The sequence below is a fragment of the Alligator mississippiensis genome, chromosome 4, assembly GCF_030867095.1.
Source record: "Alligator mississippiensis isolate rAllMis1 chromosome 4, rAllMis1, whole genome shotgun sequence".
Classification (NCBI taxonomy): Eukaryota; Metazoa; Chordata; order Crocodylia; family Alligatoridae; genus Alligator; species Alligator mississippiensis.
The window spans coordinates 88,951,725-88,976,524 of NC_081827.1; the positions used below are offsets into that span (position 1 = coordinate 88,951,725).

General features: G+C 45.1%; 1 protein-coding gene and 1 long non-coding RNA gene across 10 annotated transcripts in view; one reads left to right on the forward strand and one right to left on the reverse strand.

The window, feature by feature from the left end:
- The window catches only part of TCF20 (transcription factor 20), a 174,970-nt gene that overhangs the window by 73,677 nt on the left and 76,493 nt on the right, over positions 1 to 24,800 (reverse strand). Inside the window, exon 1 of one of the 9 annotated variants that reach the window (XM_059726216.1) lies at positions 16,137 to 16,388. The exons of the other annotated variants lie outside the window; for them this stretch is intronic. The gene's annotated coding sequence lies outside the window, so the exon portion shown is untranslated. Of the gene's footprint in view, positions 1 to 16,136; positions 16,389 to 24,800 lie in introns of those variants that run through there. 9 annotated transcript variants of the gene reach the window in all.
- Positions 16,473 to 20,337, forward strand: LOC106740428 (uncharacterized). Its single transcript, XR_001373958.3, has 3 exons — positions 16,473 to 16,573; positions 18,420 to 18,617; positions 20,044 to 20,337. It is a non-coding gene; the product is annotated as an uncharacterized LOC106740428 (long non-coding RNA).

Below are 24,800 nucleotides of genomic sequence, written 5' to 3' on the forward strand. Positions count from 1 at the left end.
CAAGAAATATTTTGTAGCCTCATATATTTACCTTTCTAAAGAACCATGGCCCCTTTCAAAATCACCTCTGACAACTACCAGGAACTAAGTGATGAAAGCCTACTGATTCAAGCCCAATTCTCACAAAATTCTAGATCCCTTCATCCCCTGGCATGCATGCCAAGACAATTCCAGTGAAACCTGCACCTTGCCACTGCACTACATTTTATTTTGCCAAGAATGTAGGAGTGATCTTGCTCTCTAGAGTTTAAAAGTACACCATCTTGTAGTCATGCACAAAAAACTTAAACAAAAAACCTGCTGAAATGTTTAGGGAAAAGCCACTGTTTTTAAAAAATGAAAGTTTAGTTTACTTAAATATTTTAACTTCTATATTTCATCAATTCTTAATCTAACACAATAAGAATGTAAAATTAAGTTCTTGATACATCACCCCAAAATTTGATACACATATATAATTAGTGAGGTATAAAAATGTTTTTAGTCACATATATCAATTTATGTTAAAAAGCTTATGAATGTCTCATGAATTGAGAGATACATTCCAACAATCTTACAAGCTAATTTTTCCTTAGCCTTACCACAAATTTGTTAAAAGGTTTGCAAATAAAATTTTATGCCTGATCTGTATCATGTGCATTTTTAATGAGCAACAATTTGAAGATTATTTTTCTCCTCTTGGCCTTCTATGAAACTAAAATCATAACAAGGAAGAATGCTAATTACTTGGTTATTTGTTCCTTTTGTCTGAAAACTGCTACAAATATAACACAATGTATAGGGACCTAACTCAAACCATGAAAAACAGCTGTTTCCACAAACACTGCAAAAAAACAGTGGTTTCCAAGATTTTGTGTGAACTTGCCAGAAAATCAACAGCTTATCAAAAATAAAATGCTGGCTCCCCAGCGGGCTACTGTGGCCCAACCTCTCCAACCACCAGCAAAAAGGAGCAGGGGCCACATGAAAGGCAGCCCTCTCAGCCAAATACTGGGAAGGGATGGGTCTGCCGCAGCCCCTTGGCCAATCAATGGCGGGGGGGGGGGGGGGGCATGGCACCAAGAAGACTGCAAAAGTGGTGGCCAGAGCCATGACTGACCTGCAAAAATCACCCATCTGCTGCCGCATTTTGGACAGGTCCCAGTACATGTTTAGGGACCTACCCAAATTGCAGCAAACTGGGCCTAAATCTTGTGGCACTCTACTGTAGGAGATTGAGGACTCTCTACCTGCTTCAGAAAATCTACCTTCCCCTGCCCACTGAACCTGATGACTACTAATTAAAAAAAAGCAAATACTACAATGTAAATTCAGCATTAATTTCTCCCCTCCCACACACACACTTCTGTCTCCCAAGAAGCTTGGGAGGCACTGGTCAAGTATCAGAAACATTACTGAATTCTGTAGCAGAAACCCCCAGTTAATGAATGGAACAGGGGAGATCTTTTTGTTTGGGGGTTGTTTTGTTCCTTGCATTTCAGAGTCACTCTCTCACTGATACTAATAAGGAAATAGTGAAAACTGAATTACTACTTCGAACCATCTGCAGATGCAGGAAGACAAGAGTGGTTTACATTTTATTCAGATTTAATTCTGCACAAGGGCCACAAACAATGTTTTTATTTTAATAAAGAAGTCTGCACTCAGCAAATAGTGTGTTACGAAGCAAATTCTATACCTTTAAATTCTCAGTACATATGAAAGTGTGCATACAAACATTTTGTTTAGTTCCACATCTCCTGAAAGTCTGAACTATTAAAACTATTGGTAAATGAGAGAGAGATGTGAAAAAAAGATCAAAAGGAAATTTTAAGTAACTTGAACTAAAGCTGATTCACTTTACCCTATAACTTAAGGATTAAGAGGCATAACTGCAGTTGTGATGAATATTTGCTTTCATGACTAACAAAAGCCCACCCCCCCTCCACACACAAAGTGAACCGCAGAAAGGAAAAAGAATTACATGAACTACAAAGTTGCTACCAATGCCTCTATATCCATAATATAAACCTGCTGTGCTGGAGACGTATACACATATGGATATATATGCATTCACAAGTTAAAAAGAAAACCAAAAGCACACTTCTTCAAATGATCTAAGCTGAAAGTAGTAGATTTGAGCCAATATTCACCATGCAGCAACACACTCCCAACATAAATGCTTTCTTAATAATATTTCTCCATATTTAAAACTAAACAAACAAACAGGTTCAGAAATATACAGATAATATTGCTTTCCCACCGAGTGCCTGAACATCAGAAAGGACTACTGAGGAAGTTAAAAAGCAACAGGAACATGCCTCAATTGTGGAGGTGTGATGTCCTAGTGACTACTGCACTATTTGAGACTGACTTAACTCTCTGTTTAAACTCTATTCTGCTATGCCACACATTTCAAATGTGAACTAATATTATTTTTGTGTCTCTGTTTCCCATATGTAGAATGGAGGAATAATTGCACTTCCTACCTCACAAGGAAGTGGTGAGGATACATACATTAAAGATATTAAGGCAGGCAAGGTTCTTTGGGTAGATGTGATATTTTTTATTAGCCCAACTAAATAGTTGGAAAAAAGTTATTTGCAAGTTTTTGGGCACAAACACCTTTCTTCAGGCAATCTAAAGCAGTGGTTCTCAACTTTTTTGCACCAGGACCCAACTGTAAACATTAATGGCCAGTACTGATCCAGTGCCCCTCACTCCTGACCCACTGCCCCCTGCCCCCAGCCTCGCAGTGTGTGGGACAGATGAGGGGATGGGGTATGAAGCATGGGAGCCCCAAGCAGCCTTTGGCAGGCTGCAAGGGAAAAGCCACAGGTTTCCCATGTTTTCCTCCTTTAAAGCAGAATCCACTTTTTAAGTTTTTTGATCCATTTTAAAGTTTGTTTGTGACCCATTCATATACTCTTGCAACCCACTTTTGGGTTGCAACCCACGGGTTGAGAAACGCTGATCTAAAGCACTGAAAACCGGAACTAGATAAAGCGTTCCCTGAAATTTCAGTTTATACGTTGACCAAAAAAACCAAAATTGCACGCGCACACAAAAATCCAGGGGTTGGGACTGTTAAAAAAAACTGGAAAATGTGACTCAAGTATAACCAATGCAAAAGTGTCTGAGTTTGAAAAGAGACTGAAATACCTGAAGCATGAACTGCCTTATTCACAAGCCAGCCTTGTGAATTATTTTCCTGCTCAAAGCACATGAGAATGGACCATTACTGAATAATGAAATACTAACAGTTAATGGCCACTCATTTTTAAGCCACATGTTGGGGCTGTGGCAATGATATTTTTTTTGTTCCCAGATCAAGAAGCAGCCCTAGTCCAAGGACTCCAGAGCACCATATAAACTGCACTAAAAGGAGATCAAGGCTCAAGGAGCCTACTGGAGCCCATTAGTGAAAGAGCTTTTCTTTATTTTTTCCTCTTGTATGGGGGACTTGACATGAAAAGCTGAACCTAACTCATCTCTTAAAATAATTGTACTAAAAATGTGTCCTTTAAATTATTCTAAATTTTCAAATACGAGTATACCTTTAAAAAACATGAGGCGGTACAGATGGTAAGAAGTAGGACCGTGAAAACAGGCTTACTGTCCCTTGAAGAGGGATCAAATGCCAACAGTTTGGGAAGCTATAGGTTAAAGCAAGGGCATCAAACTCACCCTGCACCCTAGGCCAGATCTAGCCAGGTGGCACAGCGGAGGCCTCCAACCTGGGGCATGGGAAGGAGGAAGCAGCAGCTCTAGCATATGGCAGGAGCTACAGCTGTGCCCTATGCCCCAGGCTGGAGCCAGAACTGTTGCCACCACCACCCTGTGCCAGGGCAGCAGCTCTAGCTCCAGCATAGGACATGCGGTGGCTCCAGCACAGGGCAGCAACAGAGCTAGCATCCGAGGAGATAGGGCCATAACAGTGGGCACGGGCAAAGTGACCAGATAGTGACAGGGCTGTATCTGCCCTTGTTCACTCTTCTGTCAGTGATCAACATGTACATCAGGACCCAGTGGCCCCAGATTCTGTAGCAGACCACTCTTCCTGGCCCATCCCAACTTCTGGCACCTGCCGGTAGCCCAGTGAACCAGCCAGAACAGCTCCACAGAATGGATGCAGCCTATAGGCCATACATGTGACCCCTCTGTGTTAAATGATCCAGGGTAGATGTGCACCTTTATAGACTAATATGTATGAGAGAGCACAATGAAGGTATCTACTCTGCATTCTGACTTCAAACTAACACAGCTAACTATTTCTCTCTGCTTAAAGGATCCAACCTGTACCTTAGCAACTATGTGAACGTTCATCATTTACTATCAACCCATTAGAATTACAATGCCCACACAATCTTAGTTTTGACTTCAACTCTGGAAAGCCTGAGCATGATGCCATGGCATACTCTGAGGACTGCACAAAACCATTTACACTATATACCTGGGAGCATGGGTGAATATAGGTAGGGCTTATTTTTTCAGCAGCATATCTGCCTCTCTGAGAAAGCAACATAGACACACTCTAGAGCAGGGATCGGCAACCCCCAGCACACATGCCAGAGCACAGCACACAAGGCCCTTTTCCTTGGCATGCCACAGCCAGCCTGGGCTTTGGGTAGCTGCCACCAGTAGGCCTGTGCAAATAGGGAAGTATTCGATTCAGATTCGGCCGAGTCGAAGGACAGTGATTCAATACAGAGATTTGGATCACTGTCCTGAATTGATTCAGCTGAATTGGCTTTGGAAGGTTTGGTGATTTGGATCAGCTGGGGAGAGCTGCAGGAGAAGCCCCCACAGCTGCCCTGGCCAGCTGCATCCCCCGCCCAGCCCCAGCCTAGTCCTGGCACTCATCAGATGCAGCAGCAGCAATTGGGGCCTCTGGGCACTTATGGCAGAGCGCCCCACCCCCACACGCAGGGCAGAGCAATAGGGGGCAGCAGGGATCGTGTGCCCCACCCCACCTGCCTGGCTTGGCACCCATGTAGCAGCTGTTGCACCAAGCAACACGGCTCAGCAGGGCACCATGCACTGTGTAGAAGCTGGGGCCACTGGGGCTGAGCGGTGCCAGGCTACAGCTAACAGGTGAAGCCACCCCAGCTCCCAGACAGCATGCAGTGCCCTGCTGAGCTGTGCTGCACCCACGCCATGGGGCAGCTGTCACACAAGTGCCAAGCAGGGGGCAATCCCTACTGCCCCCCATTACCCCGCGCTGTGTGGGGGTGGGGCTCTGCCACAAGCCCTTAGAGGTCCCAATGGCCACTGCCAAAGCCGGTGAGTGCGGGGGATGGAATTGAGCAGAGCAGAGCAGCCATGGGGGCTTCTCCCATGGCTCTTCCTGCTATGCCTGCCTCTGCCCCAGCAGAGGGAGGTGCAGGGGTTATGCCCTGCTGCCACTAGTCCAGCCAGTGTGCGCGCATTTGGGGGGGGGGGGGGGGGGGGGCGGCAGTAGCAATACAGGCACAGCTCACTCCAAGCAGCAGCAGAGAACATAGCCCCCGTCCCAGCACTGCCACACCCGCATCAGCACCGGGAGCGGGGACTCTGCCCTGCCGCTGCTTGCCACCCAGCACGGGAGGACACAGGATGCAGGAATGGCAGTGCTGGGAGGGGGGGCTGTGCCCTGCTGCCGCTTGCCCCCTTCTCCCTGGAGTGAGCCACACGCGCATCCCACCCCCCTCACCCCAGCTGGGCAAGAGGCAAATGGGCAGAGCCCCCACTCCCAGTGCTGCCACACCAGCATCCCCCCCCCCCAACTAACGTGCCCCCCTGCCATAAGTGCCCTCCCCCAACCCCAACAGACTTGTCAGCTGCCTGTTTAGTCTATGGACAAATGTCCGCAGTAGCCAAATCTTTCCCGAATCAATTTGGAGATTTACTTGGTTTCCCAATTTGATTCGGATTGGGAGATTCAGTCCCTGAATTGGGCCAAATCTCCTCCAAATTGAATCAGCTACTGAAGCTTCACACAGTCCTAGCCACCAGCAATAGAGCCCAGGCTCCTTGCAGCCCGTAGCCGGGAAGCTGCAAGCAGCCCAGGCTCTGTGGCAAGCAGCAACTTCCCAGAGCCCAGGCCAGCTGCAGTTGGGAAGCTACAAACAGCTGTGCCATGCTCCACAACCCCTCTGTGGCTGTGATGGCTGCACACATGGCTCCAGCACACAGCCAGGAGGGGACCTGAGGGCAATGCAACCCTGGCCCTACCCCACTGTCTGCCCAGAAGCACACATGCAGCTGCTGCTGCCACAGAGCCAGTGCTGCAGAGTCCAGCACAGCTGCTTGCTGCAGCTGCCCAGAGCCCAGGCTGGCTGTGGCAGGCAGCCAGGAGGCTGCAAACTGCTGCACTGGGTTCTCTAACCCAGCTTCATGGTGGTGGCAGTTGCATGGCCCCTTGGGATGGACAGTACAGGAGAGACCAGGATTGTGCTGTCCCAGATCCCTTCCCACCTGTGCTCCCAGAGGCACATACACAGCCACCACCATGGAGCTGGTACTGGGCCTGTGGAGCCCAGCTCAGCTGTTTGCAGCCACCTGGTTGCCTACTACAGCCAATCCAGGCTCTGGACTGCTGCAACACGCAGTGGGCAGGCTGTAAACAGCTGTGCTAGGTTCCACAGCCCCAACACCAGCTCCACAGTGGCAGTGGGTACACACGTACTTTGCAACACGTGGTGAGGAAAGGGCCAGGACAGCGCAGCCCTGGCCACTCCCCTGCCATCTGCTCGGAGGCAGAAGTGCAGCCACTACCAGCAATGAAAATTGGGCCCCTCACAGCTCCCCCACCTCTGGCACAGCAAGCGAAGGCATGGGTGGAGGCTGGGGTGTTTTTGGCACTCCAGCCAAAAGCAAATCCTGCTCTAGAGCTTCTCCCTCCTCCAGTGCTGCCACCATCTGGGGGAGAGTGAACAGGAAGAGAACACTGAGCATGGGCAAGGAGCACAAACAAGAGGCTGTCCAGGACTAGCTTTCCTCTTCTCTCTCACTCACAGCTTATCCCATAGGGGACAAGAAGGGGTAAGGACATGTTTGTGCATGTGGGTGGGGGAAGGAAAGAAGCAGGAAATCAGAGGTATGAAAAGCAAAAGGAAGAGAATGAGTCAGTCAGTGGAAAATAATGAAGGTGATTAAGTGGAAAGGGAGAGACATGGAGTGCACTGGTGTGATTTTTAGACATGTCAGAGTCCTAAGATTTCAAATTAAATCAGCCAGACCTTTAAATGATTAACACCTCTGGAAAGTTAGGTTCACAGGTATTAAACTTGAGACTTGTCTGTTTTAATGTGTGGGATGAGTGCCTGCCAAAACTACCAAAGACCAGGGCCTTCCTTTCTCCCTCCAGCCTGGACAGAAAAGCAGAGCAAATAAAGAAAGATAATGGAGTGTACATCATTAATATCCATGCTAACAGACATGGTGGATAATCCTAAAGGGTGTTTTAAAGTAGAGTATATAGAAGAGGAAGCACTGACTGTTCTCCCTGCTTCCACAGGCCCAGAAAGGGAAGAAGCAAAAAACTAGCCACCTTGTTTTAAAGCAAGGGGGAGATATTGACAAGAAAACACAAAAATCATGTTGCTCTTACCCAAGTACTTGTCCACACACACACAGAGTTATTTCTGACTAACTGCATCTATATATAACAGATACGCTTGTGCCTTGTTAACCCACTAGGCCAAGTACAACAGGAATAGAGTATTCTTATTCCAAAACCAGAGCATCCACATAGGGAGATAATCAAGCATTATTCAGGCATTAATAAAGTTACTTTTTATGTAGGATAGCCCATCTGGGTAAAAAGAAGTATTAATTTCTCAGTTCATCTGTGATGTCTGGGCCTAGTAGTTTCCTGACCCTCTCTCTCCATTGAGCTAAAGAGAGTAGATTCTTCCCATTGACACTGCATTTGGATTAGGCTTCAAAAAACCCTAAACAATCAACAGGTCATTCCCCTGCATTCCCCCCACACTTCAACATGCTTCTGACTGGACCTCATATGCTTGCTTTGAGAAGCCTCCAGTTCTCCTCCTCCCTTTTCTCTTTTTGTGTTTGCTACGCACAATTCTTTATAAGTTCTTTCTGTTACATGCTTTTGCTTTTCCAATAAATTCCACCCCAACAAAAACTCCTTAGCAAAGCCACAACTAGTGTCTGTAAACATAAACTACAGCAGAATTACACTAACCAGATTCTTGCCATTTTGCCTGTCACCGTTCAAAAACTAGTGGTCAACTGTGCAACTGACAAAGAACAAGTCAATTTATCTCTGCTGCCTGGAAAGTATTCACAAGACACAGACAAGCAGACAGAGTAATTACTGATTGTGAAGGAAGACCAAAAACAGAGCTAGGGAGAGGGGCAGTGGCAAAACCACCATCCTTAACTTCCAAATTGCAGCAGACAGGATACTAAAGGCTGGAGTCTATATAAATACAGGACTGGAATATGTCTCCTGGTCCTTCAAGTCCAATACTCAAGGAAAAGAACAAGAGGGAGAGAAAATGCTTTTCCATTCCAGTACTAAGAGAGGGTTGGGGGAGGTTTTCATTTTCAAGCAAAACAAAGATAAATTTAGGCCCTGAGCAGGGGCTCACAGCAAGTCCATAGTAGGAATACCAGTAGTCCCTTTTTCCTCAGAATAGAAAGAACAAGGTGATGCTCCTGAACATTAAGACAGCCATCTCCCACCTTTTATATTAATGTTAAAGAGCACGGTTCACTACTAATTTAAAATCATAGAAAATTTAAGTTGGAAGGGACCTCAGGAGGTCATCTCATTCACCCCCCTGCTCTAAACAGGGGGGTGAATGAGATAAATCCCCAACTAGATTATCCAAGCCAACACTTAAGAGTGTGTTAAACTTGTTGCACTACCTACCTAGAGAGGCAGTGAGCACACTGGCACTTGACAATAGGTGAAAGTAAGGTTAAAATGTTTTAAACATGAAACTAAGTAACCCCCTGAGCAGGAAGGAGATATGGAACAAGAAAATAGACGAAAGAGAGCAAAAGAAGTTACTGTGTAAACCGCAAAGATACATGATGCCACAGAACATGTCTGCTAAGAAAAAAAAAAAAAAAGGAAGCAAAAGCTAAAGCTTTTAATAAAATGTTGGTCAAATAATATTCACTGGAACATATCTAACAACATTTCAGCAACATTTATCAAACCATATACTGCCACACATACACCATCCCACTATTCAACCAGTTCTACCCTTAGTAAAATTATTCAAATACATTATTTGACAAATGTGACTGACAGTCAACTGATGTCTTCAGCCATCTCACTAACTCTAGTAGTAAGGTATATTTATCAAAATGAAAACTGATCAATACTTAACAGCATACAACCACTTATCCTTGCAAAGAAGTGTCACAGTCCTAACTCTGTTCTCCATTTTTCTGACAATCATCTTGGTTCTCATTAAAGACCATCTTCCTTCTGGAACTGACAAGGAATACCAAATGGATGGAAGGTTCTCCAATCTGGGACATTTTTGGTCAAAGACCAAAGTACTCAAAGTAACCATACATCCTCAACCTTCAATATGCTGACTGCACCATCCTTGCACAAAGCCACGGAAATCTCCAGACCAGGCTGGATCTTTTCAGAGAAGCTTATCAAACTTTGAGCCTCTCTCTCAACATCAAGAAAACTAAAGCATTGTCCCAGGCCACGAACATGGCCCAACCCCTCCCCAAATTACCACTGAAGGAAAGATTGTGGAGGTAGCCAAGTACTTCCCCCTACTTCAGCAATTGCCTCTCTCAACAAATCTCTATGAGGAGATCCAGCACAGGACCTGATGAACAAATGCCTCATTTGGGAAACTGCTTCAGCGTATCTTTATTCATCGCAATCTCCAAAACGACGCCAAGATTCAGGTCTATAATGCAGTTATCATCCCCACACTCCTCCAACAGAAGTGAAACACAGATGACCTACTGTCATCATCTCAAGAGCCTAAAGAGATATCACCAACGATGCCTCCAGAAAACCCTCCACATCAAAGGGGAAGATTGCCACACAAATGCCAATATCCTTGCTGAAGCCAGCATTACAAACTTTGAGTAGATGATCCTCAAGCACTAACTTCATTGGATCCTACACTGTGTGAGAATGCGGATACCTCAGACTTGACTCCCAAAACAACTGCTCTACTCCCAACTGAATAACAGCTTGAGATCTGGCCAGAGGAAATGCTACAAGCACACATTGAAAGCATACCTCAAGAAAACAGATGTCAATGTCAAGACTTGGAAGAAGCTGGCTGCCGACTGATTCCAACCATGCCACAACCTCAACAAAGTGGCTGCTTGCTTCGAGGTACAGTATCTTGCTCTCAAAGCAGAGAAGAGAGAGTGGAGGAAGGCTAAGGAGAAAAATCCTGACTTACAGTCTACCCTCCCCCTTGCAGCTTCTCTGAATGGATCTGTGGCTCAAGGATGGGATTCTTATGTCACTTCAAAACCCATCAATAAGCTGTGGTAGAGATCATCCTTCAATTGAGCAACTGCCACTGACAACTACTTAATCCAAATTTAAAGGAATATATGATAACACAGAGGTTCCTTTTTTTCCCTTTTCTTTCTTTTTTTCTTAAATAAAGCTAAATAAGCTGTGGGTCAGCTTTTCAAAATCTGATTAGCAATATTTTGTGTAACTACAAGCCTTCTTTACAGCCAATCGTGCCAATAGTTAGAATCCAAATCAGTTAAAAACTATAGTGTAAAAAGAACAAGAGGCAGCTGGCATTCCACACAGAATTATAAGAAAATGTCCTAATCAAACGTGGGTGTTTTTATAAAATACCTGCTGTAAAGTATCTACCATATACAAATTATGTTCTGGCACACTATGCAGCTTCTGTTAGCACTCATAGGGGGCATATTGTACAACGATTTTGATGCAACAGTTAGCCTGCCCTAAATTCATACTGGCAAAAAGCTTTCTATATCAAGTCATCAGGTATGCCATATAAGAGCACATGACAACTTGATATGAAGACTTTATCTTGTAGTCTTCTTGATATGAAGCCTACTTTTTCTCGTTTCTTTTGCACATACTTGGCTGCATCCAAAGGCAGCAAAACACTAAGGTTTCTCAAATGGAACATCTATTCTAAAATAAATCAAAATCTGCAATGAACTTGAAACCAATTCTTTCCTCAGGAAGAGAAAAAAAAAAATGTCAATGGTGTCCTCACTCTCTCCCCATATATTGCCAGATGAGAATTTTGCAGATCAAAAAATGAAAAGCTAAATGGAGTCTATTAGGAGGAGCATCCATGTTCTCTGCCACCAGGCAGTCACTTAGGTTAACACATACCAATCCCCGCTACCATTTCTTAACTCTGGGTTGACTGACTCCACTAGTTAAAGGAGAAGTGTTATTTCATTGTCCCAATATGCATGTTCTGCTGCATCTGATTCACATACTAATATTAAATATCTACACTGCTCAAGGATGTAGCACAAGGTAATGCAAAAGCCAAAAAAATCTTAATTTAAGATAACACTCTCTAGGCTCCAAAAGTATACAGGAGCATGACTCAGTCAAAGAAACCCTGGTACTACTCTTACTCCAGAGAATCAAGCAAATTAGAATGAGTTTGGGAATTAGTGGTCAGCCTCAATTTTGAGAACCCATAAAAGCTATTGATTTTTTTTTTTAATTTGTGAGAAAGCTCACAAAAAGAAAAATCAACTTATTTTGAAATTATGCATATGTACTTGCATTACTCCAACGCAGTTAGTTGCCAACATGGAGTGGTAACCAGGAAAAGGGTACATAACAGCATTTTAAGATTTAGATTAATAAGAAAATGTTCACATGCCTTCCACCACCTTCTACATCTCAAACAAGCACCCCCAACTCTGAGGTCTGAACTGCAGATATCAAATTTAAGTCTTAAATCATCCTGATTTCTTTTTAAGTCTTCTTCCCTTATGTAGCTTTATTCACCAAACTACCATGAGGACCACTGTATCCTTAAAATTTAGTATAATGCTCTGGAGACAGTAGGTGGGAGAAAAGTAAAAAGAAAAGGAGAAAGGAGGAAGTGGCAGTAGCTAGGAAAAAAACCATGGGCACCTAGGTTGAATATTACTCAGCCAAGGTCAAACTGTCCAGGCAGATCTCCAGTCTATGAGGGCTAGAATAAAGGACATCCAATACAGAAAAAAAAATATTCCAACAGTTGGCAATACTACCTAAAAATGCTGTGTATCCTGTGTAACCAATGATAGGCCCCCAACCTCATGAACCAAAACTAAAAGTTCCAAAAAATTGATGGCATCCACAAGTACATTAACAAACTGTTCTGAACATCCAGGTTTCACCCATGTGTAGTTGACATTTCACATTATTATTTAAAAAGGTTTAAAAAAAAAAATCAAGAAAAGCTAGTAAAGGTACAAAGAAATAAAGGGCTCAATTGCATATCAGCTTTGTATTTACATTACTCATGGCAATTTTGACAAGTCTTGTCTTTATATCCAACTCCACATTCTGCAAAACCAGAGCAAAGTATGAAACACAGGCTCAGCTAAAGAAAGCAAGATGTGTTATAGGGTGGCCACTGTACAATAGCACAGAGGTGCTGTGGCACAAAATGGGTATGGAAGTTTAAAAGGGGGGGGATTAAATAAATAATGCTGTCAGTCAAGAGTAGGATCTAAAAGGAGAGTTACAAAGGTATCCAGGCTGGGAAGAGAAAAGGGTAGTTCTACCTAAGATTGAGGCATACTGACCAAACCGTATATAAGTGTTCAAGAGCCAAGTTAGGGAACACTGTATTCCACTCCTAAAACAGCAATAGGTAGGGGCAAACCGACTCTGCCTGAATTTAATTTAACTTGCATATGATTAGCTCTTGACCTCATATCCATCTATTTAAAGCTTTCTCCTTTACCAGAGTATCAAAGCTATTCAATTGGTCAAAACTATTTAAGACCATTTTAAACTATTTTGACTAGAATATTAATAAAAATTTACCTCCAAAAAGCAGTAAAACCGTCGATAAGCTTGTCCAACTCAACCCAGAACAATTATAAAAAGAAGCTACTACTACGTAATGAAAATCTGGTAATCAAAATTTGGTGACAATTGTATGAGACTATGGTTCTTACTAGATACGTGCAATCACAAAAGTCACTCCAGTAACCGGCACTATTTGACTACCTAGATACTTACGTGATGGCCCTACTTAAGCATTCCAGTCACTGATCCCACAGAGAAGCCTAAACAGCAAAGAAATAAATCCTGTTGTGGCCAAGTCAAAAACACACTGATGTTAGAGAGACCAGTACTGCCAAATCCATTTCTTATGCTAAAAAGCTTTAGACTCCAAAAAAAATCATTCAGTACTTTTCACAAGTACCAAATTTCACTGAACTAGTTTTGGAGATATATTTTAATTAAAAAGCTATGTTAAAACTAATCATACCCCTTCCGGAGATCTGACCATACCTCATATCAGAATTTGAGATTTACATAGACCAGCTATAAACTCCCCCCAAAATGCCCTATAAATTTCAAATTACAGGGAAATCAAGCAAGCAGTATGGAAACCATCTGAATTCATTACATATTATACCAGACAGCAACCTGCCAAGCTGCTAGAGTAGCAATAGGAACTGTGCAGTTAAAAAAAAATCCTATAAAGGGCCCTTCAAGAAGAGCATCCATTGTCATTTAGCTCTGCATGGTAGCTGGTTTAGTTAAAGCTGACCTAAAAAAAAAAAAAAGGGGGGGGGGGGATGGGGTCCTACTTTTCTTTTCAATATTGTATAAAGGCAGCATGAACCAACTGGTTTCTGCATATTTTTACCTGGGGGAAATGGGGGAGGGGGGTTAAGTCTTCTTTTCTGCTTTTCCTGGAAGACTCTATGGACAAATAGAGAACCAGCAGGACCAAGACACCATGGGTGAACCCAAATGAACTGACAGAATAAATTATGTACAGGTTTCCCTCACTTTATGTGGGTTCTGTATGTGTGAATTCGCTCTTATGTGATGACCCTTTTTATACCACAATTTTGTTATAAGCAAGGTAAATTCACTCTTATGCGATCGGGATGGTGGAAGCCTGCAGTCGGCTGCTTTGTACGGTGCAGTGAGAGAGTGACATGCACCAAAATATATAGTCTCCTGTGTGGCTCTGTGCTCCTCACTCATTGTCTGCAACATGTGTTTCTCTAGTTGCCATCCCCATTACATTAGTGCCCTGTGCTTGTGTGCACTGTCTGCTGTTGGCAAGTACCAAAATTGTCTTGGAAAAGTAGGGTCTGGGGGGCAGTACAGTCAAGGTCTTGGAACATATCCCTATTTGTAACATGGTAAAGTGGGTTCCCTTTATGCAAATTCGAATTATGCACCATGGGTAATATTCCTTTGGTAAAATAAAAACTAAATGGCCTTCAACATATCTTTGTGTCTGATAAGACACCATGCCCTCCCCCCCATGAGAGATGATTTTTTAATCATTCCAACACAAGGAACTGATGCCTTCACACTGGAAACCAACCTTCATGGGCCACCCTGGGAATGGAAAGATAAATAAGTGCAGATTGCACCAGGAATCCAGGTCTTACCAGTCTCAAAGCTCATAGAAGTTTATTTAAAGATCAATGCCCAAATTTACATTGTTAAAGACAGGCTTAGCTGTTTCTATCAAAAAGCTGATGCAACTGGACATCAAGAGGATTTATGGAGTACCCAAGTCCAAAGGTTTCCTACAAATACTTGATCTTGAGTACTGGCATCCGCATGCGATCTCACTCTCTGAGAATTATGGAGCAGTAGGTCATATCCTTGCATACAAGGTGTTTTCATGACACTGTCCAGAAATCACATTAGATTTATAACAAAGTAACATGTAATTTTTTAAAAATATAATATATATATTCTAGGCACCTACAGTTTACTGAAGAAATCCAGCTTTATTCGGCTTTCTTCAAAGGTGTTAAGCAAAATGTAGCTATCAAGGGATATGACTGACCACCAGTGAACACCCTCTTTTTTCCCCTGATTTTTCACAGTACTTCTTTCAGCAGACTGAACAAGGCTGTCACTTTCCTTCTTCTGGGGAAAGCAGGGCAAGTGCACTAGTGAGATAAAAAAGGAGCACACAGCTACATGCAGCTCAAGCTGTGGCAGCATCCCATAAAACCCTACCTAGTTTTCTGGGTTAAAAAAAACCCCAACAATACTTCCATCATATGAAAAACTTATTTGGATGCAATAAGCTTAAAAAAGGAAAGTTTCAGGCACAGTTAAAGATTAACTTCAGTGAGGGTAAAAGGTATGGCACATTAACCCCGCCCCAAAAGATCAAAACCCATCTGAGCACAAAGCAAGCTGGAGTACAGGCAACAAAGGGAGACTCCAGACTTCCCACAAGCCTAGCCAGCCTGCAAACACTCCAGCTGGAGAGGAGCTTGGCCTCCATCCTCTGCTCATCCATTGGTGCTCTGCTGAAACCAGTTGAAAGGCCCCGCACAGCAAGTGGGCACCTACTTGCTAGGATACGGTCTGAAAGCACAGATCTGCCTTCTCCAAAACCACAAATGTGGCAGTTATGCTCTCGTGGGTCAAGCCTGTTCCCACCACCAGGAATAGAGACAGCTCTCCAGGGCACGGACAGGGGGGGGGGGGGCGTAGAAGAGCCCCCCCCCCAATTTCAGTTAAGGAAAGCAAAGAAGGGCAGCACAGAAGAGACCCCACACCCGGCCTGGTCCAGCTCCCCCATCCCAAAAGCTCTGCGACACCCCGGGCCTACGATGCCCAGGCAGGAGCAGGGCAGGGAGGATGCTCGGAGGGCCGGCCGTACCGATGAGAGGAGCCGGCACAACAGGAGCGGAACGGCGCGGCCCGGCCCGGCCCGCGCTAGGCCCCGCTTATGTAACACTCCCCCCGGGCAGGGAGCGCGAAAGGAGCCGGGTCTGGGTCACAGGGCCCCGATTCGCTTCCCCGCCGGCGGGAGGGGGGCACCGGGAAAGCTCCCCGCAACCCCCCTGTCCCAGCCCCCCCCGCCTCACGTGCTCGTCCCAGGCCGGGCCCAACCCCTCCCGCCTGCCCCGCCCCAAGGACAGCGGAGCCCGCGGCCCGGCCCCTCCCCACCGCGGCGTCCCTCTCGCCTCGTTACCTGCGGCCCCCTCCCGCGCCACGGCCGGCCGGGGCGGGGCGGGCGGGTGCTCAGTGGCGCGGGCGGCGGCGGCGGCGGCGGGGCCCGGCGCGGGGCCGGGTGAGGCTCGGCGGCGGCGGCGCGGGGGCGGCTCGCTCCATTCTCCCCCCGCGCGCGCACACACGCACACACACAGGAAATAACACGAGGTCACCTGACCTCCGTCCAGCCAATGGGGGGAGGCGCTGGGGGGCCGCGCACGCGAGGCGGCGGCACCAGCAACTGCAGCGACGGGTCCCGGGCGGGGGGGAGGGGAGGGGAGGGGAGGGGAGACGGCGCGTGCGCGCGCGCTCAGGGCGCCTGCGAGGGGCGGGGTCGGCACCGCCCGTTTAAAGGGGCAGCAACCAGCGGTGGCCGGAGCCGGGGGGATGTAGGAGCTGGGAACCCTACGCGTTGGGGTGGGTACTTGCCTCTCCGCCCCCCGGGGATCTCTGCCCATGTGGCCCGCCTTAGCAAGGGAGCCGCGCCTCAATTTCTCCTCCTCTGAGGACGCCCCTCCCCCAGCCGAGTGCTCCGCCGCCCTGCCCCGGCGGGACGGGACGGGCTGCCAAGCGCCTCAGCCCCCGGGCGGTGACGGGGCGGCTGTCCCCTCCCCCCAGCAAAGCGCAGCTGAGGGACTGGAACGGGTGCAGCTCCCCGTGGCCCTGCCCGAGCTCGGGCGGCGGCTCCAGCCCCGCAGGAGTCTCCTCCCCGGCCCTGAAGTGCCGCCGAGAAGAGGCTGCGCGGTCCCGCTCCCGGCCTGCGCCTCGGCTCGGCACAGCAGCGGCTCGGCCCGGCCCTGAGCCTCTGCGGGGCAGCGGGGACGGGTCGGGCCGAGGGCCCTGGGCTCGTTCCGTCCAGAGAAGAGCGGGCTGAGGGGCTTCACTAGCAGCCCTCGACTCCCTGCAGTGCAGGGGGTCGCGAAGGGGCTGGAGCTGTCCTGCCACCACTGAGAGCAGTCCAAGGAGCAACCGGCCCAAGTTGCAGCAGGGGAAGTTCAGGTTAGAGGTCAGAAGAAACTTCCTCACGAGGAGTGTAAAAAAGCACTGAAACAGGTCACCCAGGGAGGTGGTGGGCTCTCCTGTCCCTGGGGGCTTCTAAGACCCCACTGCAAGCCTTGGCTAGGTTGACAGGGCTGGGCCTAGTCCTGCTTGGAGCAGGGGGGCAGACTAGACCCCCCAAGGTCCCTTCCCCCCTGAGTTTTCTATGATTGTGATTTCTTATTTTTTTTTAATCTTTTTCCTGCAGACATCTTAGACTGAAGAACCGCATGCACTTTCCCACCTGAGCAACTTGCTGTGTGCATCTATAGTCCTCAGGCTTTTTTTTCTTCTTTTTAAATCATGGTATAAGTGTAGGCAGGGGCTGAAACATGGATGCTGGTGAAGGGGCCAGCTGGGGAAGGGGGATGCAGAACCTGTCAGCTCATCTCAACTCTTTCATGTTGAAACTGCATGCCAGGGAAGGGAGCTTTGTATGACACTCCAGCTTCCTCCATCTGCCACTCGGAGCTTTTCACATGAAAATGTAGGAGCCTGGCAGCCTGAAATGCTTTAAGTGCCGGGCAGAGAAAGCTTGAACATCACTTAAAACTCTCTCTGCCAGGAGCTTTGCAGAGCAGCTATGACAGTTTCCATGACTGCCCCTTCCCCCAGCTCCATTCCCATGAGCCTCAGGCAGCCTTCATCTCTTGTAATAAAGCTTATTCCAGGAGCGGGCCCTTCCTTATAGCTCAGCCAGCGAAGCCCTGGATTGCTTAACTGGCTGAGCTGAGACAGACCTTCGGACAACACTTTCACTGACAACTTCTTTGTGGGTGACTTAACCTGCAGAAAAGCAAACTGTACACTGCAGTCCCTGTCAAAACTAATGCTGGGTGAGACTGAGGTATAGATGAGATGGGCTAAAGCTCAACATAGATAATACTAGAGCGATGGCAACAGGCTAAGGGAAGCAACCATAACATGTAATAGTAATACCTGCTCCCACCACTTGTCAGTTGAGTTAGCAAATCAGCAGGGGCTGACTGAATCCCCAGCTGCTAGATAGGCAGCCACAGAAGCAGAAGTTTCTAGGAAGGTCTTGCCCCTCCCACAACATGCCAAGACTTGATCGTTTCTGGTACCAAGCTTCTAGTCTGATCTGTGCATTCTCTCTCAGATTAAATGGCTGCAATGTGCTCCAGGTGAACTATTTGGGAACTGCAGCTACCTCAAAAAACAGGTTCTGTCTTACTAAGTGTTCTCTCTCTCTCTCCTTCCCCAGTAACACAATGCATTAGTGGCTCTGATCTGCACTGGATGCCTGACTTGTATACCTGAGCCATATGTTTCTCCCCATATGACTGCTGCAACTGTGGTCAACAGAAGTGATCGAGTTGTAGAGCTCCCTAGATACAAAAGGAAGTTGTTTCTGGTGTGTTCTCCATAAACCACCTTCCAGATTGCAATTTACTACTCCCAGGTATTTACCTAACCCTGTAGGATGTCCTCCAGGCAATCTTAAGTCAGTAGTTCTTAACATTTTTTCTACCAGGACCCAGTTGTAAACATCAGTGGCCAGTTGCAACCCAGTGCCCCTCCTGACCTGCTGTCCCCCAGGCCCCAGCACCCTTGTGTGTGGGGCATGGGGGGGTGCAGTGTGGAGCATGGTGTGGTCCTAAGCAGCCCTTTGCAGGCTGGAAATCTGCCAGCCTGCAAGAGAAAAGCCATGGTTTCCTGCATTTTTTCTCCTTTAAAGCAGAATCCGTTTTTAAAGTTCGTTTGCGACCCTTTTGATATATTCTTGCGACCCACTTCTGGGTCACAACCCACAGATTGAGAAACACTGCTCTAAGCAGTGCTTCTCCCTCAAGCGTTCAGGGAAAGGAGAAGCAGGATACAGGCTGCAATAAGAAATGGTAGGATGCATGGGTCAGATTTGGATTTCAGATTTGGTTAACTGTGCCTCTGGCACAGGGGTGGAAAGCAGCTCATGGCTCAATCTTATGGGGGGGGTTGTTTGTTTTTTTTTAACCTTTAGGGTAAGATTGCTTAGAGCAGTGGTGCTCAAACTCTGGCCCACTGGGCCATGTCATCCACCCTATGGAGATCCCCACAGGTTTGGAAATTTGGCAGCAGGGGAGCAGTGGCAGCATTAATTGCTGTGGCCAGATCTATCATGCAGGGCATGGCTGGCACGTGGAATCACACCCACAGGTTGACCCTGTGCACCAGCACTGTGCTGGATTTGGTCCACAGACTGACCCTGCCCATGGAATCTGGCTGGCAGTCCAGGCCCACACCATTCATCTGATTTGTGGGGACAGAAGATTGAGCACCACTGGCTTAAAGCATAGCATAGATGTCTTTGTATACATTAAATGTTGCTTATATGAAAAAAAAATTGTAAGAGACAAAAATACATTACCATGTAAATAAAAATCATACAAGCATGTGCACTTCTAAACACAAGATAAATTAAATATCTAAGAGTCAACTTTTAAAAATTCAGGAATATTAAATACAAAAACTTATGAAAAAATACAGCAGTATTAGAATTGCCACACTGAACCAGTCCTGTGGTACATGGCATCCAGTATCCTATCTCCAACAGTGGCCACTGCTAGATACTTCAAAGGCAAGTACAACAACAAAAATATATGTTTTTAAGTGCTGGTAACACCAATTAATCAGCAAATGTACTTTGAACATAGAATTAACTTGTTCTGTCAATCTGCACACACTAGATATACTACTGTTCCAGAATTGCCTATGGGAAAAATGTACCACTGTTGATGTGAGAGTTCGTTTAATATAATGAAGCAAAATAAGTGGCCGCCTAATCTTATTAATGAAAAGTTACAAAGGTCATATGTTAAGTTTTATATGTGGTATGCTATGTCTTAAAGCAGGGATGGCCAACCAATGGCACAAGTGCCATGGGCAGAGGAGACTGGCAGCACAGCAAGAGATGGGGCAGGAAACAGAGCAGACAAGACACACAAGCAGGAAGCAAAAAGTGGGAGAAAATTGGACAAGGAACAGAAAACAGACTGAGCAGAGGAGGAAGGATCAGTGTGGCACTCAGGGAGGGTAAAGGTTAATTTGTGGGACACCTGCCAAAAAAGTTGTCCCCCATTATCTTAAATTATAAGAGTTGCTGCTCATCCATAAGACACCTAATTAAAGAAGTACCAAAACACTATTTGTCACATTTAATTATATTCCTGCTAAAGTGACCCGCATTAATGCAGTTAGCAACACTCATTTTATATCATCATCTTTTGATTTCAGAGTTAACAAAAACTATGGAGTTGAATGGCAAGGCTCACCCCTCCGAGAAATTGTTTTAAGATGCCTGCAGACTCAGGAAGAGAATATAGTATCAGTTTACATTTAGTTCACATTTTTCTACTTTTTCTTCACAACCAAAAGCTACACTTTATTTTAGAAGCAAGAAACTCACATTCTGGGTGATCTCTGGAATAACTATTTGACCACAACCAATCCAAAACAGAAATAATTATGTTTGATAGAGCTAATAAAAATTAATCCCATTAAGACACTTGTATCCCAATCCTACCATCAGATTTCCATTACTGTAACTCAGTGCCTGTGTAGATCCAATTCTAGGATCAAGATCAGTAGCCTTCTCTACATCAGATTTTTTTTAAGTCTGATTTATAGGAGTTACTTTTCAAATATTAAAAATATGGAATTTATTAAAACCAAACATATGAGCGGCTCCCCAAAAATAACTCTTAGAGCCAATTTTAAAAGGAATTTTACTCACTGTTGTAAATTCTCAAATGTCTTCTAAGAATAAGTGCTGTAAGTTGACTGTTATTCCAACATAAGAAAAAATTAACTCCCCACTATTTAATGCAACACAACCATAGCTGAGGAGCCAGCAGGATACCTCTACAATAAAAATCTTGCCCCTTTGTTACTCTCCAATCCCTCCTCCTTTGCTGCAAACATCCCTTTTACTTGTATACAAATGAGAAGTGGGTTCAGATTTCTGATCTAGCTACAGGTTAGTAATTACTCAGAATCATTATCCCACTCCAGACAGCTATATTAAGGGTGAGGTGGGGTATTTTCTGTCTTGGCCAGTGTTCACAGTCGACTCTCAAAAGCCATAGGCACTGCCTAGAACCTACAAGGAGAAATGGGATTCAAATGATGTTTATTGCTTTTCTACATTAAAGGCAGTTGTGCCAGGTCAGGATTGAGGTTTACAGGGTAGTGACATTGTCTTTCCTGTGGCTGGAGGATACTGGCTTTCAGATGCTGTTAATTCTGTACCTTTCAATAGTACCTAAGTCAGTCTCTCAAAAAAAATCCTAAAGAATATCACCAATTAACTTTCCAATCCCATCTGCCTGGCTGCAGGAAACAAGTACACGGGCATCTGTAAGAATGACAGGACCTCTGAAGGCAGCTGGTGGGATTATTTGAGGGGAGTTTTAAAGAATGAGCTTTTTCAATGCTGATGAAGAGTACTGAATGAGCAGCATGTAGAGACTCATGTCTCCACACAGGAACAAATGCACAGATTCTTCTGAAGCACACTAACAGAACCCCCTTCTCAAAACAGCACCTCTGCCTGGACCTTCCTCCCTTAATTCTGTTTCATGTCATAGACAGACTCTCCCATGCACTTGAACAGCTTTTATCTCTAGTGGTCATATGCTACAAGGATGGGCACTAAAGAAAAAACTTCAAGACAGATAGTACAAAAGAGGACAATGAGATCAGGCACCTCCAGGTCACACAATCAAGGATGGCAACTTACACTCGCTGTGGGACAGCTAATTCTTTAGACAAGTATAAAGCAACAGCAGCTAGTCTGTCTCCAAGAAAGACATCAGGCTGGCTGCATTCATTAACATTTCCTAGGACTATTCCCACCAGCCCTTCTACTTCCTGTAGAGTGCCTTAGCTAAAAAGATTTATATATCTTGCCCCACTGGAGAGGGAGGAAGTATCAGACCACTCCCTGAATACTGGAGTGAATGCAGGAAGGGCTCCTCCTTCATTAATTCCCTAGGACTGGATTTTCTCCCAAAGACACTGAAGAAATCTTATGCCTCGTAGAAATACTCTGTGTAGAGCGCTCAACCCAGTAGTCATGACTTGGCCATCATTTGGGAATGGCTCTCCTCCAGACAACAAGAGGATCTCCATATACCACACATTGAGTCATACAGCCAGATTTCAGCAGCCAGGCTGAAGTAGCCTGAGGCACATCCAAGGAGAAGATGATAAAATTGGTTGAATGTAGGAATCATGGGAGGAAAGTCAAGAAATATCAGCATAGGAGACAAATCTGTTTCTGTTGTCTTAATATTTCGATAGGGCTCATCCTCCATCTTTGCTGCAAAGAACTGCTGCGTGGAAACATGATCTTTGTTCCTTAACACCTGCTCGGTTTCTGCTGCTTATTCTTTACATCTCTAGTTAGAAGCCTCTGCTTGCAATATTGGAATTGGTTGCTGTGGAAGTGGTTCTGATGTTGCAGACAAAGGGACACGACTCCAGCAAAAGGGTTATGAACAACAAACGCTGAACTCTGAAGGATAAAGGATCCCATTTCTCCACAGATATCCAAAATAAGGGGGAGGGGAGGGAGAATTAAAAATAGAAAACCACATAAATATATGGTTCACTGGCAAGACTGTCCAACAAGGCGGAAAAGGTCATCAATAAATCTTCATTATCTGAATCACTAAATGTACCTAAATTTATAAAAGGAAAACATTCAAATGGTCTTACCATAAACCAATTCTCCCTTGCCAGAACTTGCTTTACGGAAAGAATTTCTTTGTAATGTGTTAGCCTTTAACAGGGGTTTTCTTTCCTTTTTTTTCTTTTTTTTTGGCCGGGGGGGGGGGGGGGGGGGGGGGGGGGAGGAGGTGTTGTTCCTGTCCAGGGGGGAATAGAATTTCCAGATTTGACAGGTTTTCTTCTTTCTGAAATCCCCCATGATGTAGTCCCAAATTTTAGAGGCAACTGCAATTTAGATTCCTATTTGCACTCCTTGTTGGCTCTCTCCCAGATGTGTGCAATAATTGTTTTGAATCTTATATGATCTAGCAGAAAAAAAAACCTCAAGAAAGATCTGGAAGAACTGAGGCTGGTTCTCCAAGTCACTTACCTTTTAGAATACAAGATGACACACTGCTGCTACAGAACCACAAACATTCAGGCATGTTAAAAAACACTCTAAAAAGGCTTGTGGTGGCAGGAGGCAGAAGGTAAGATAAGGTGAATGGGAACAGATCAGGACTGTTGGATGCTGAAGGCATCTTGGCTCATCTAAGTAGCCTGAGGTCTCAGAAAGGATTTAAGGTAAAATAAATCTCATGAGCTCCCAATTCTTCTGTCATGCATAGCAGTGTTTTGTAGCTCTACTAATCCATGAATTACTGAACCATTGGTACCCTCCCTTCCCCTCCTACAAGGGTTATATTCTGATTATTTATTTGCCTTAACTTCTCATCTGCCCTGCCAAAAAAATCCCAACACGTTTGAATTTAAGTGATTTTAGTAACTGGTATCACAAGAACTGTAAGAACCAGTAACAAAGCTGTGTTGAAAGCCTCTAATACCAGCTTCAAAAAAGCATTTAATCCCTTAGTCCAAGGGTTTAAACACACAATGCAGTTAAAATAGGGGCAAGAAACAAAAGCAACTGGAATTACCCCATTTTTAAAACATAAGAACCCCTACACCAACTTGGAGCAATACTTACACTGCATAAAATGTGTTCTTATCTTGGATTAGCTCATCCAAGCTGGCCAGCTGGGGTTAAAAACCATCAGGAAAGACAAGGTGACTCAGGTTTTAACATGCATTAACAGCTAGAGAACAATCCATTTTCTCTATAGATTTGAACTCAAGCTGCTAACCCAAATTAAAATAGCAGTGAAGGTAAGGTAAGGTAACTGGTTCTTAACCTGAGTAAGAACATTTATTTTTAAAGTGTGTAGACCTACCATTGGATCATGGTCCCATGCTCCTAATAAAACCATCAGCAATCTCTACTTCCAGGTGCAAGAGGATCTACAAAACAGCCCAGTGAAGTTAAGTGAATTAATTTTTAAGCATTTCTTTAATAGGCTATGGTTGTTTCTCTTGCAGATGGAAAAAGTGAACTGCTTAGGGCTTTATTAGCACCATGGGACTCTCATGACCTCTCAGCCTTTGCTGAAAAAGGTAATCACAGCAGAGGGACAAATATGTTACTTTTTCAAAATGCTTGTGGAACATTTAGATTTAAGCCTGCAAGAAGGTGGTGCCATGATGGGTTTTTAACTTCCAGCACCGCAATCTCCACCAGGGTTCTGGAAGCAGAGCTAGAGTCTTTTTTTTCATGTGTCATCGGCAATAATAAAGGTGCTTCAGGCTAAATTATTCTTTCAGCAACTGTACACTGGTCTTAACCAATTTTAAGGTCCAAAATCCATATTTGTCATGGGGTGAAGGGAAAGAAGTGCAGCACAAATTCTTTCGCAATTAACGATTAAAAATGAGGTAAAGAAAAAAAAAATCAGTAAGTGTAGAATCCCAGCACTTACTGGGTATATACCTGCACTTGGGGCAATTGTATTAATGAATATGGGAGTGAGAAGAAAGTGCATATCAGAGCCGTAGGGAAAGA